Below are 12,680 nucleotides of genomic sequence, written 5' to 3'. Positions count from 1 at the left end.
CAAAATAATTGCGACCTCTTACTAAAATAATAACTTCCATACATTGTCTTTTGTGTCTACTTCATTACGAATACACCAATCAAATAACTCACATTTCATCATTTTTCATAATTTCTGGATATGTTGCTAATTTCAACCGTCATTTTTTCTGAGTTCACTCACATAATCCCTCTGCTTTTACTAAAATAATACCTTTGAGACATTTCTGGGCTGTTTATTTCATTACAAACACATCAATAAAATACCTCACATTTCATCATTTTTTATAATTCTTGGATATTCAACAATCAAATTTAATGAGTTCGCACATCTAATCGGCCAATTCTTACTAAAATAATAAATTTGCTCCATTGACTGGGCTGTTTATTTCATCATAAGCACACCAATCAAATAACTAAAACTTCATTTTTCATGATTCTTGGATATGTTACTAATTTCGACAATAATTTTTCATGAGTTAATCCACATTATCGCCACCTTCTATCACTAAAATAATAACTTTCAGACATAGTATGGCTGTTTTTTTTATTACAAACACACCTATCAAGTTACTCACATTTGACCATTTTTCATAATTCTTAGATATGTTACTAATTTCGACAATTATTTTTAATGAAGTAACCCAAATAATCTCTCCCCCCCTCTTTAACTGACATGATCCCCTTCCTCTTACAAAAATAACAACTTTGATACATCTTCTAGCCTGTCTATTTCATTACAAACCCACCAATCAAATAACACACATTTAATCATTTTTCATAATTCTTGGATATGTTACTAATTTCGACAATCATTTTCTATTATTTAAAAAACATAATCGCCCCTCTCTTACTAAAATAACCATGTGATATTGTCTAGGGTGTCTATTTCATTACAAACATACACATCAAATAACTAACATTTCATCATTTTTCATAATTCTTAGATATGTTACAAATTTCGACAATCATGTTTCATGAGTTAACCCACATAATCCCCTTCCTCTTACTAAAATAATACATTTGAGACATTGTCTGTGCTGGTAATTTCATTACAAACACACCAATCACATAACTCACATTTCATCCTTTTTCACTTTTTTTGGATATGTTATTAATTTCTACAATCATTTTTAATGATGTAACCCACATAATCGACCCCCTTTTACTAAAATATTAACTTTAAGACTATATCTGGGCTGTTCATTTCATTATAAACACACCAATCCAATAACTTACATTTAATCACTTTTCATAGTTCTTGGATATTTTACTAATTTCGACAATCGTTTTTTATAATTTAACCACATAATATCCTTTCCTTTTGCTAAAATAATTACTTTGTGACATTGTCGCGCATGTTATTTCATTACAAACACACAAAAAAATAACTTGCATTTCATCATTTTTCATAATTATTGGATATGTTACTAATTTGGACAATAATTTTTCATGATTTTACGACATAATCGCACCATCTTCCTATATGGGGTATTCTGTTGGCACAAATATCCACTTATCTGATCCGATCCCAGGTATTCTCCTAGGACACATCCCATCTATTACATCCAATCCCAGGCAACGTCGGGTATTTTGCTAGTACATATATCCACCTTTCTTATACAATCCCTGGCAGCGCTGGGTATTATGCTAGTACAAATATCCAGCTATGAAGCCATATCCCAGAGCGTTCACTGGCATAATATTACATTGATTGCATATTAATCTAATAGTATTTGACAATGAGGCTAAATCCAAGGGAGGTCACTTGCATATTATAACAATGATTGTATATTATTCTAAAGGTATTCGACAATGAAGCTACACGCAAGGGAGGTCACTCGCATATTATAACAATGATTGTATATTATTCTAAAGGTATTCGACAATGAAGCTACATCCAAGGGAGGTCACTTGCATATTATAACAATGATTGTATATCAATCTGATGAAATTCGACAGTGAAGCTACATCCAAGGGAGGTCACTTGCATATTATAATAATGATTGTATATTATTCTAATGGAATCTAACAGTGAAGCTACATTCAAGGGAGGTCACTTGCATATTATAACAATGATTGTATATAAATGTAATGGCATTCAAGAATGAACCTACATCCAAGGGAGGTCACTTACATATTATGACAATGAATGTATATTAATCTAATGGTATCCAAGAATGAAGCTACATCCAAGGGAGGTTGCTTACATATTATGACAATGAATGTATATCAATCTAATGGTATTCGACAATGAAGCTACATCTAAGAGAAGTCACTTGCATATTATGACAATAATTGCATATCAATCTAATGGAATTCGACAATGAAGCTACACTCTATGAAGGTCACTTGCATATTACACCAATGATTTTATATTATTCTAATGGTATTCAACAAAGATGCTACATCCATGGGAGGTCACTTACATATTATGGCAATGATTGTATATTATTCTAATGAAATGAATGAGTTAAGTGAAACTGGAATAGGGCCAACCACTTCCCTAGATAAATTCATAATTAACGGATACTCTAACTTAACATCGAAATCTGACCCCCCAAGATCGCCATGGGCATGGAATATGTGCCTACATTAAAGATGGCTTTCCCTGTTGCAGGGATATCTCCAGAGAAGACCCTAATTTACCTTATATGTGCTTCCGGGTTGCACTAACTTACAACACTGCATTTGTATTTGCCCTCTATCGCCCCCACAACAGTGGAGTTACTATCTTTAAGAGTATATCTGAGAAAATAGACCACATCCTGTCTGCACATCCCTCGGCTAACATTCACATTTTGGTGACTTCAATGTCCATGACGTGGAATGGCTGACCCACTCAAATAAGACAGATGACGAGGGGAGGTTCTGTCATGACTTTGCCATTCCCACAGATTGTTTGCGAGCCCACCCGAGTGCCAGATACTACCGGTCAGTTTGCAAGCCTTCTAGACCTTTTTCTCTCGACCTCCCCTGATCTATGTTCATGTTCCGTTCTTTCTCCTCTAGGATCCTCAAACCACTCCGTCGTATCAGTTAAGATAAAAATGAAATGTAATAAGTCACCAGACATACCCCTCCACTATACTGTATACCGATACTCCATGGCTGACTGGGATAGCTTCTGTACATTCATATCTGATCTACCACTGCGTTCCATGTTTAAAAAGGATGTGTCCTCTATAGTATCAGACCTAACCGAATGGTTAATTGTAGGCATAGACCGATTAATGCCATCTAAAAATTCCAACAAAAGCTCAACAGCTAGCCATGGTTTTCCCCAGAATGTGCTGCTGCCATTGTGCACAGAAATCACTTTTTCCATAATTACCAACGTAATAGATGCACTGAGACTAAAGCTGCTTTCAGGAACGCCAGCAACCACTTTAAAAGAGTAATAAAAAATGCAAGAGAGCTATATGCCCAGTCTGTTAAATCCAAAGTAGCTGATCAGCGGCTTGGTTCCCACCAGTTTTGGCAAATACCAAATAGGATCCTGGACAGAAGTGTGCGTTCTATCCCAACCATTATCAATGGACCAGAGGTCATCTCGTCAGCATCAGACAAGGCCAAACTATTTGCAAAGAACTTTGCAGCTAATTCTACCCTATGCGACGAAGGCCATCAACTCCCTATATTTCCTCCTGTAACACAAAACACACTAGGTAATATACAAATATCTGTGCGTGAGGTCGCTAAGCTAATCCAGAACCTTGATTCCAGTAAAGCAACTGGCCCTGACGGCATCCCAATATAGTGTTAAAAAAGCTTCAACCTGAACTTGCTCCCATACTTACAACACAGTTTAAGCGTTGCCTTAAGGAGAAGTGCTTTCCAACACCCTGGAAAACCTCATCAGTTTGCCCTGTATTTAAGAATTCAGGTGATAAGTCTTCTCCCTCTCAGTACAGACCTATAAGTCTCCTGTGTGTCATGAGTAAGTTGCTGGAATCCATACTAAATAGAGAAATAGTCAACCACCTCAGCAGAAATAACTTCCTTAGTGACACGCAATATGGTTTCTGTTCGGCAAGATCTATCGCAGATGTGCTAACGGTTATATCTCATAGCAAATCTCTTGACAAAGGCTTCCTTTCTAGGGCAATTGCACTTGACATATCAAAGGCCTTCGACAAGGTATGGCATAAGGGCCTACTTCACAAGATTTCCAGCTACGATATAACTGGAAATGTTTTCTCAATCATTAAATCATTTCTCTCAAATAGGCTCATAAGAGTAGTGGTTGATGGATAAAAATCAGAGGCCTGCAGTATTAATGCTGGAGTCCCTCAGGGGTCCATCCTGGGTCCAACTCTCTTCATCAATGATCTCCCTAAACACATACTTAAATCATTTATTGACATCTATACTGATGACACGACCATCTACGGCAACATATCAAAGGCTGTATTTGACAAAGTTCTCTCTGATTCTCTCTCCTCTGATCTCAAGCATGTAGTTCAGTGGGGGAAGACGTGGCTGGTTACCTTAATGCATCTAAAACCAAGCTCCTATCTTTATACCATCAACGCTCTGATCCCCATCTGGCATCAATTGTAATGGATGACTCTTGCCTAGGAGAAACAATGTTTTGACAAGCTTCTGGGCTTGACCTTTACTCCTGATATGAAATGGAACACGTACATCAAGTCGGTTGCCAGGGTCGATGGAAAGATGGTGGGTTCCTTCTACCGCTCCAGAAGATATCTCACTACTGATGCAATTCTCTATCTATATAAAAGCCAAGTACATCTAAGGATGGAATACTGTTGCCATATCTGGGCAGGAGCTGCTAAAAATAGCCTATCCTGCCTTGAAAGAGTACAAAATAGACTTCGTGGCCTAGTAGGGGATGCCCTTTTCTCTTCCCTGCAACCTCTCTCCCACAGAAGAGACGTTGCGAGCCTGTCTTTGTTTTACCGTTATTTCCATGGAAAATGCTCGTCTGAACTCCAATCTCTGGTCCCCCCTCGCCAATCTTTTACGAAAAACACCCGTCTAGCTGAAACCACTGTCAAAAATTTTTGCCACTCTCTATCTGTGCCTAAATCAAAACATAGATTCCATGAACACAGCTTCTTTCTTAGAACAGCACGCCAGTGGAACTCTGTTCCGTCTGCCTGTTTCCCACCTGACTAGAACTTGAATGTCTTCAAATCCAATGTAAACAAATTCCTGATGAACCGCCCCCTTAAGTAGACACTTTATGAAATCTCAACACTAACGTACAACGTACTGTACATGCAATAACCCTTATCCTTGAGTAGCTACTTGGCCTTGATAAGTGGTGACCTCCTTGTAAAAAAAAAAAAAGAAATTCGACAATGACTATACATCTAAGGGAGATCACTTGCATATTGTAACAATGATTGTATATTAATCTAATGGAATTCGACAATGAATCTACACCCAAGGGAGGTCACTTGCATATTATAATGATTGTATTATTCTAATAGAATTTGATAATGAAGCTACATCCAAGGGAGGTAACTTACATATAACAATTATTTTATATTAATCTAATTGTATTCGACAATGAAGCTACATCCAAGGGAGGTCACTTACATATTATGAGAATGATTGTATATTAATCTAATGCTATTTCACAACGAAGTTACATGTGAGTGAGGTCACTTACATATTATTACAATGATTGTATATTAATTTAATGGAATTCGACAATAAGGCTACACCCGAGGGAGTTCACTCGCATATTATGACAATGATTGTATATTAATCTAATGGAATTCAACAATGAAGCTACACCAAAGGGAGGTCACTTGCATATATAATGATTGTATATTATTCTAATATAATTTGACAATGTAGCTACATCCAAGAGAGGTAACTTACAGATCATAACAATTATTTTATATTAATCTAATGGTATTCGACGGTGAAGCTACATCTAAGGGAGGTCACTTACATATTATGACAATGATTGTATATTAATCTAATGGTATTCCACAACGAAGCTACATCCAAGGGAGGTCACTTACATATTATGACAATGATTGTATATAATTCTAATGGTATTCGACAATGAAGCTATACATAAGGAAGGTCACTCATATATTATAACAATGATTATATATTAATCTAATGGAATTCGACAATGAAGCTTCATCCAAGGGAGGTCACTTGTATATTATAACAATGATTGTATATTATCTAATGGAATCTGATAATGAAGCTACATCCAAGGGAGGTCACTTGCATATTATAACATATATACTGCGTAAGCACCTTCTAAATTTTTCAAATCGGACCTATAATGCACAAGCCCCTTCAAAATTTTCACATTGGACCTATACTGCACAAGCACCTTCTAAATTTTTTAAATTGGACCTATACTGCATAAGCATATTCGAGATTTTTCAAATGGGACCTATACTGCACAAGCACCTTCAAAATTGTCAAATTGGCCCTTAATGCACGTACCTTCAAAATTGTCAAATCGGACTTATAATGCACATGCACCATCAAAATTTTTCAAATCGGACCTATACTGCACAAGCACCTTCAAAATTGTCGAATCAGACCTATACTTCACACAATCCCAGGCGACGCTTGGTATTCTGCTAGTACACATCCACCTATGTCATACTATCCCGGGCGATGCCGGTTCTGCTAGTGCATATACACCTATTTTATCCAATCCTGGGCTAGGCCGGGTATTTTGCTAGTACAGATATCCACCTATGTAATCCATCCCAAGCGACGCTGGGTATTCGGCTAGTACATATATCAACCAATTTTTTCCAATCCCAGGCATCGCCGAGTGTTCTTCCAATCCTAGTCCATGCTGGGTAATCAGCTAGTATACATGTCATACTATTCCGGGCGACGCTGGGTATTTTGTTCGTACATATGCACCAATTTTATCCAATACGCATCTTTTTTTTTACTTGGTCTTTTGGCTAAGATTAAAGTGTAGTATCTGTTCTTAGAAATAAAGCGGTTTCATCTTTCTCCCCCCACCCCCAATAAGAAAATAAGGAGGAGGTCATGCTTTGCATGACATCTTGTACTAATGTAATATACGAAAAATATATAATACGCATCTTTTTTTTTTTTTTGGCCTTTTGGCCAAGATCAAAGTGTAGTATCTGCTCCGGCAGATACCGCAAGCAAAGACCCTATGTGGGGGCGACCCCACAGATAAGACCTTGGTCAATGTAGGGGCAACCCTCCATACCAATTGTCAGTATCCATCTCCCTTACTCCCCTTCACTCCTCACATTAAAAATCGGCCTTGTGCCTAATTTGCTCGGTTGGGGAGCAAATAAATACCTTTTGGCCAAGATCAAAGTGTAGAACATCGCGCGAGGCAGTTCTGTTCGGGCGACACATTCTCGTGCCCAGAACACCTGACGAGCTTGTTGGGTAGTGTTCTGTCCGCACCCCCACTTTGTCCGTCTTTCTCTGCTCTCCCCCCTCATCCCCCCATGATCATGGGGGGATCAGAGCTGATAATTTACGACCTTCCCGCAAGGGAGGGTCGGAAACACCTTCTCTTTTCCCTCCACTAACTTCCCACTCCTTCTCTCAGTTCTATCTTCCCTCTTGCCGCCTTTTGGTGCTAAAGTCGGCTCCCCATTTTGGACGCTGACTCCATGTCACTCTTTTCAGTGATTTTTTTTTTAAAAGAGGGAACCAAAACGGACACCCCCTGCCTGGGGGCCACCAATATGGATACCCTCAGCCAGGGGCCCACCAATATGGATACCCCCAGCAAGAGCTGCTCCCGAAAAAGACTCTAACCAAGGAGAATCAGGCCCAAAAGTCACTAAAAAGGGAGCCGCCCCCAAAAAAAATGCGACACTCCCACAAAAGGACAGACTAAGAAATCTGGGGAGGCAGGAAGCGTCGCCAATAATCAGGCAGGGCGACCTCCATAAAAGACCTAAAAACGGTCTAACCCCACCAAAGACCCCATACCAACACCAACACTACCAAGAGTGGGGGAAAACCGTAGAAAAACAACTGTCCCCTCAAGAGTATAGAAACCTGTACCTGACAAAGTATAGACAATAGATAGAGGGGGCAGATATAAAACCCATACCAGGTGCCTGGGAGGCGATTGAGGGCAGAGTCCTGTCCTTTGCCATTTCCGATATACCGAAAAAAGGAAGACATGGCAGGGCTCCTCAACAAACTTAACATCTCGGTACTATACATGTACCAGAGGAGCTTCGCCGTGTGAGACATCTTCCTACCCACCAAGGACGATACAGAGAAACTCTCCCTCCAAGAAATAAAGCATGGGAGAGTCAAACTAATATCCGAATACCAGGGCAAGAGAAGGACTCGGGTGCAGGTATTTAATGTGCCAACCCAAATACCTGCGGAAGTGTTAGGATTCTTCTTCAGCCAGTGCGGTGAAGTGGAACAGGTGACCCCAGTACGATCAAAAACTGGGACTCACCTGGGTTGCTACACAACTGCTGACATACAAAGACACCAGCATAACGGTAGTGTTGGAGGTTCTGCCAAAAGCAGGGCCACATAGCTAGGAGCTGCCCCCAAAGGGTAACCCCTAATTAAACAACCCAAAAGGCGGTCACAACCCCTGAGATAGCGCCCACGCCAAAACAGGCGGCAACAACCCCAGCTCCAAGGAAAACCCAAACCACCCAGGAGGCCAAGAATGGAGCATGGTAGTGAGACAAAAACGGAAGCACATAATCCCTTCTGCCACCGTCCCACCACCAGCCCAAAAATCGAGGCAGCAGCCTCTGCAAATGCAGCAACAACAGCAGCCGATGCCGCGGAAACAGCTGCAGCAACAACAACTACCGCAGCAGCAAAAGCACGTCGTGAAATTTCTAGGCGTGGCTCAGACAAGTACATTGCAAAGGTAAGACATCCAGATGGACGCACCCTGGAATCGACTCTGGAGATCTGCGAGGGGTTTCAAGAACATTTCGAGGAGCGTTTTACGCAGCAGTCCGATCTTCCGGTCCTTGAGTTTAGCGACTATTTGGCTGATTTTCCCCGCCTCAAGGCGGCTAGAGCGGCTAGTTGTGAAAGCCGGGTGATGGAGCGGGAGGTTTTTACTGCGCTGAAGCAGGTCAGCTGTGACAGATCGCCGAGACTCGATGGTCCGCCATACGAACTATATTTGAGGCTGTCGCACATGTTTCTGCCTCTTCTCACGGATGTGTTCAACCATTGGTTTGCTCAGGGATTCATCTCGGGGCAAGTCACCAAGGGAGTGATCACATTGCTGAGGAAAGGTGACGGGCATGGTGGGGAAGAGTTAGACGATTACAGGCCCATAACTCTGCTAAACAGAGTTGAAGATTTTGACCAAGGTCCTGTCAAATCGGCTGCAGGTTGTTATCGGCGAGTTGGTTGAACCGGAAGAGATGTGAAGGGGAGATCGATTTAGAACAACTTGCAGCTGATCTGCACGATCCTAGAGGGAGAGATAGATGATGACACGGAAGCCGCGCTGATCAACTTAGATCAGTCCAAAGCTTTCGATAGGGTCGACCATCGTTTCTTGGTATCTGTCTTAGAGGCCGCCGGTTTTAAACCGGACTTCTGCAAGTGGATCTCCGTGATGTATCGACAGCCCACAGCCATCGTGCAAGTCAACGGAAAGCGCTCGAAACCCTTTGTTATCTCTCGGTCAGTTCGTCAGGGTTGTCTGCTGTCGCCCCTGCTCTATGTCCTGGCTTTGGAGCCCCTGCTCCGCAAGCTGAGACGTGGGGAAGCAAATTCAGCCCTGCGTGGAATTGCAATACACGGTGGCTCAGCTGCCAAGGTATCTGCATTCGCCGATGATGTCACGGTCTTTGTGTCGAGCTTCAGAGACATCAAGATCGTGTCGGAGGCGCTCGCTCAGTATGAAAGAATTACAGGGACCAAGATAAACCGCAGCTAGTCGGTAGAACTGCGCCTGGAGTGGCAACACAAACCTCCCGGCGCCCTTAAGCTGGACAGATGGCCCGGTTTGGATCCTCAGCGTGTGGTTCAGACCGGGTCTCCAGCTTGACAAAAATTAGTTGGAGGTACGGTCAAAGGTGTAGGCTGCGGTCAATTCGTGGCTTCCTAGGAAACTTTCCTTAAAGGGTAGAGCTGAGGCGTGCGTCACTTACGTCTTTCCTCTTATCCTTTGCCGACTGGCTGTACTTCCCTGCCTGCACAACACCTAACAACTCTTGTCAAACTCTTGTCCTCGCTTCTTTGGGACAGAGGAAGACACTGGGTGAGCAAACAGGTCTGTATTCAACGTCCGTGTGAGGGAGGCTTGGGAATGCCGGACTTGAAGTGTCATCGAGACGCTGAGAGGCTGGCCTTCCTGAGCCACTGTATGCAAGATGACCAACCGTGGTTACTGCCGCCTTCCCCGACCTCATTCTCGACCCTTCTAGCGAGAGCCGTCGCAGGCCACGGGGAGAATCTGCCTACATGAAAGAGTGCCGAGCCACGCTAAAACGACTACCAAGGTCCAGCGACCTTGTGACTGCTACCCTTAGGGAACTCCACAGGGATCTAGCGAAGGGGGCGGCCGACGACCCGCTATGTGCACGTTTGGGTTGGCAGCAGAGTGAGATCCGCTCCGTGTGGAGCTGGGCGCCAGGTTCGAGTCATGTGAACAATTCGGAGTTCTCTCTGACCTGGTGATTGGCCTGAAATGCGCTTCCACTCAACGTACAATGCAGTTCCGGGTTTTTGGAGTCGCCTGATTGTCCCCGTTGTGGGACAACGGCCGTAGAAACTACTGATCACGCTTTCTTTGATTGCCGCAAACTTCGCCGGTACTGGTCGTATGTCAGCGAGGTCACGGCTCGCATCAACCCTGAGCATCCTCGCCCAATTACTGTATCCAATGTCGTGGACAATGTGAGGCCACCGTGGGACTGGGAAAGACAAATGGTCTACGTTACGATCCTGGCTGTGGCGAGAATGGTGATTTGGACATCGCGTCTGCAAGGTTGCCGGGGTGGGTGGGTGTTGTCTTTTTCTGATCAGGATCTGATTGCTTTCTTTAAACACCAACTACGGGTGAAGATCAGATGTGATAGAAGAAGGCTGCATCGTGCAGCATTTGACAGAAGATGGATACAGGTAGCAAGTCTGTGTGTGCGAAGAGGAGCCAAATTTGAATACGTGTTCCCTGCCTAGGTGTGGAATGCACAGTTCCGTAAAGTAAAATTTAACAAATAGCCTCTCAGCTAGCTGAGTGTGTGTTCCATCCCTCCCTGAGTAGGAAGCCTCCAAGATCCCCACCCCCTCCTTCTTGTGATTTTTGTTTTCACCCCCTCCTCTAAATTTCACCCACCTTGGAGAAAAAGAAATACAAACTAGCCCCCATTCCTTACCCACAAAATTTTCTTTTCTCCATTCACCCCCATCTAGGAGGCATCCCCACTTAGAGACTGATCCGCAGAAGCGAGGTTCCTTTTACAAACCTAGTGGAACGGACAGTCTATCAACTAGACGGGGTTGGGAGGGTCCTACTAATCACTCCCCCCCCCCCGCCATCGACACAAATGAATTATTGTACCATTTTTATTGTTATCTTTTTTTGTTTTTACACGTCAATAAAAAATGTTTTAAAAATTGGGAGTTAAGTAGGACGTCCCCCAGTATGAAAGGGTGAATGCGGTATTATGGTGAAAGATACTAGCTGGGAGGAACTTTTGATTTTGTTTAGTTCTGGAGTGACAAAGATGACCGACGACACCCACAATCGCCCCTTTGAGTTGGCTTCGTTTCTGCTCCCCTCTGGTGGCAGAGATGTCTATACCCTCTCTCTTTTAATTGCGACGCGGCACTCTGACCCGCTAGCACCCACTGCGTCTTTCTTCTCTGCTCTCCCCCTTCGCGGGGGGATTCGATCTGCTAACCCGACATCCCCGTGAGGGGAGGTCAAAAACTCTAATTTCTTCTGAGCCCGCTCCTCCCCCTCCACTCCCTCCATTCCCCTGGGTTTTCTTTTCTCCACACTACACTTTGGTCCGCGCCAGCGGCCAGTGCTGCCAACACCACAATGCTAGGCAGGCGGACCATACCAGTCCAAATGCGGAACATCGCCCCGTTGGAGGAATCCCCCAAAAAGGGAGCAAAACCCCAGCTCCCAGAAAAGAAGGTAGTGGATAACAGGGTAGGGCTGCGGCGATCCTGGGCAGGACAACTCCAGCTCACGAAGAGCAACCAAGTTCGGTCCCTGCTCCCCAAGAGGGCCACTCCCCACCAGAGGGAGTCAATGATTCGGCTGATGAGGGAAAGAGGCTAGATGCAAATGAACCACAATCGGCGGCACATCCCAGGTCTCGATCCTCGTCGGTCGTCGACAGCCCGACTGACACAGCTCCCCTAAAGGGAAATGAGAACAAGAAGGGGAAGCAAAAGCAGCGGAGCCTTCGAAAACAACCGGGAAACCACAGTTAGTGGAACCTCAGGCTACTAGGTCTCCAACAAGCTCTCCCAGCAAAATAACTCCGCAAGAGAGCAAATCCCCCACACCGGGGGATGAAGAAGAAGAAGATGACGTCAACCTAGCAACCAAGGTGCTCATCAATGACACCATCGCGTCCCTCAACAGGCTGTTCCAGGGTGCGGAGACACCAGATAACACCAACACCCCCCGAGAGGACAGCCATGATAGAGTAAGTGGGGCCAAGTCACCATCACTCGGCAAAGCCCCCGACTCCAATTCATTGCAGAAGGTGTCGGCGGACAGAT

The 12,680-nt window shown here is 43.5% G+C and overlaps 1 protein-coding gene across 7 annotated transcripts in view; it reads left to right on the top strand.

Annotated features, from left to right (window-relative positions):
* LOC145286001 (uncharacterized) overlaps positions 1-12,680 on the top strand; it is a 273,253-nt gene that overhangs the window by 231,065 nt on the left and 29,508 nt on the right. The gene's annotated exons all lie outside the window — the stretch shown is intronic.

The sequence above is a fragment of the Euprymna scolopes genome, chromosome 10 (assembly GCF_053919585.1).
Source record: "Euprymna scolopes isolate OS-2025 chromosome 10, ASM5391958v1, whole genome shotgun sequence".
NCBI classification, from domain to species: Eukaryota; Metazoa; Mollusca; class Cephalopoda; order Sepiida; family Sepiolidae; genus Euprymna; species Euprymna scolopes.
This window is presented reverse-complemented; position numbering and strand designations above follow the sequence as displayed.